Genomic DNA, 2428 nt, shown 5'->3' on the forward strand with positions numbered 1-2428 from the left:
GCTAAGATCATGTCTTTTGGTAATGCTGTATCTACAGTACTTTGCATGTGGCATGTTGTGGATTCTTGATGGAAATATCTTAATAAATGATGAATGAATCTAACAAATCTTTAGGTCATGAAACGTTCTAGATTCTCACAGTAAGAAATGAGTAAACTTTGAGGCTAATTTAAAATCTTTGTCATTTAAAAAAGAAACCATCATAGCCAAGTGTTCATAGTCTAGCATCCAGTAGAACCAGAGAATATTAAAGGGTGAATAAATCTTAAGAATATATGCAATCTACTCAATTTACTCAGTTTACAATTTACTCAGTCTACTCAATCTACTCAATTGAGACCCAAAGTTATAGCATGTGTATTGATATAAATATCTGGAATATTCCCCCTTTGGAGGACCTCTTTCTGTGCAAACAAATGCCCCTTTTAACAAAGACTATCTTTCCCTTTGGGCTTACCTGGTAACTCAATGACAAAGAACCTGCCTGCCAATACAGGAGATGTGGGTTCCATCCCTGGGTCAGGAAGATCCCCTGGAGAAGGAAATGGCAACCCACTCCAGGATGCTTGCCTGGAAGTATCCCATGGACAGAGGAACATGGTAGGCTACAGTCTATGAGGTTGCAGAAGAGTTGGACATGACTTAGTGACCAAACAACAATTTGTTGCTTTGCTCACTATGTTAGTCCCCCAAATGCTGTATGCTTTAATAATTTAATAAGCAAGAAAATGCTAAATGCTTAAATTAAAAGTGGTTTGAATTCAGGAAAACATGCTGTCTTAGGTACATAAAAGTTTGAGTGGCCAACTACACAGACACCATCAAGCCCATAAATATAGTGGTTCTCACTATGAGTTCTTAATACAGTACATCCAGTTAGCCTGAAACAGAGGAGTCTATGGCCCTCTTCTGGGCAACCTGAATTAACAAAGTCACATAGTTTGGTACATATTAAATATGCTCTAACTCAGTGATTAAACTATCCCTCCCTGACTTCCTCAGATGCTCCTTCCTTACCAGTAGGTTGATGGAATATTACTTTCCTCCAGCATATCCTATCATCAGAGTGTACTGTATCTGCCTAGAGTGGTGAGAGCTTTCCTTCCCTTTACCCTGGGCTAGAGTACCTTCATCTTGACTCCCCACTGAGAAGACAATACAAGTTTGTTGCTTATGGATAAGTTTATATACTAGAAGAATGAAAAGGATCTGCTCTCACCTGTGGAACCACAATATTATTAGTTTTTAATTAGAATAAACTGTGACTTACAGAAGATCTTTCAGTGACCAAATAATGGAGCTAGGTACTAGAATTCTGAATGCAGTTCCATTCCATTATATCTTTCTCAAACTGGTTTGCAGATCAGCTGCATTAGACTTAATTGGTGGTACTTGTAAAATGTGTCATTTTGATCTTTACTCCAACCATGATGAACCAACACTTCCAGGTCTGGGTATCTGAAAATTTGAAAAACTTCCTTGAGAAATGTTTATGCATGTTAAAATGTGATAATCACTACACTATACTGTTTTTTTATGATAATGTTTTAAGTTCTAAAGTTAAATGTTGCTCTTCCCAGAACTCTTGAAACTACAGAATGCACATTTAGTATTCAGTGACTATCGAGATTTACTTATATTAAATGATTGGAATTACCATTATCACATGATTGAAAGTCATGTCAAAGTTTAAAGAATAAACTATTTACAGAACTACCAGCTGTCTACAGATGTATCAGCTTCATATAACACTTCTTTGGATGAAGTAAACTACTGTCACAAATAGTACCATTTGTTGTAACACCTCTGAAGTAAGGAACTTCATGTAGAACCTATTTCAAAGGAGTCTCATTTGAGCTAGAATTGCTGTCAATGGGGCACTGGGAATAAGATGAACTCCAACTGAAGAACAACATTCCTAATATACAAAGGAGAAGAAAGATTTAAAATTACATAAAGGAAATATTTCAAAAATAAGTTATCACAACTACTGTCTTGTAATAACTGCCTTTTTTTTTTTTTTTTGCTTTTAGAAATTGACCTATTGTACCTTGTGGGAAAAAAGTGTCAAGTAGCTCTAGTCTGACTCCTTAAAAGTGATATTTATCACATAAAAATAAAGCACTTTACTAATGTCACCAAGATTATCTGAGAGAACATTGGGTACTGAATTTCCAACAATCACGGGAACTCAAAACAGAGAAGTGTGGTTGATCTAGATCAAAAGAGCAAAATGAAATTCAAGTGCAGGAGTATTTGTACTAATTTTCAAGCAAATTTAACCTACAGCAAGGAGAACAAAGCTGGATATAATCTGTCAGTTCTTTTAAATGTCCTACAAACCTGTCAGTTTATTTAATGATAAATATATATTAGATCATGAATTTTTTTTCTTCTCACTTCTAAGTAACAGTTGGAATTCAAAACT

The sequence above is a fragment of the Ovis aries genome, chromosome 2 (genome assembly GCF_016772045.2).
Source record: "Ovis aries strain OAR_USU_Benz2616 breed Rambouillet chromosome 2, ARS-UI_Ramb_v3.0, whole genome shotgun sequence".
Classification (NCBI taxonomy): domain Eukaryota; kingdom Metazoa; phylum Chordata; class Mammalia; order Artiodactyla; family Bovidae; genus Ovis; species Ovis aries.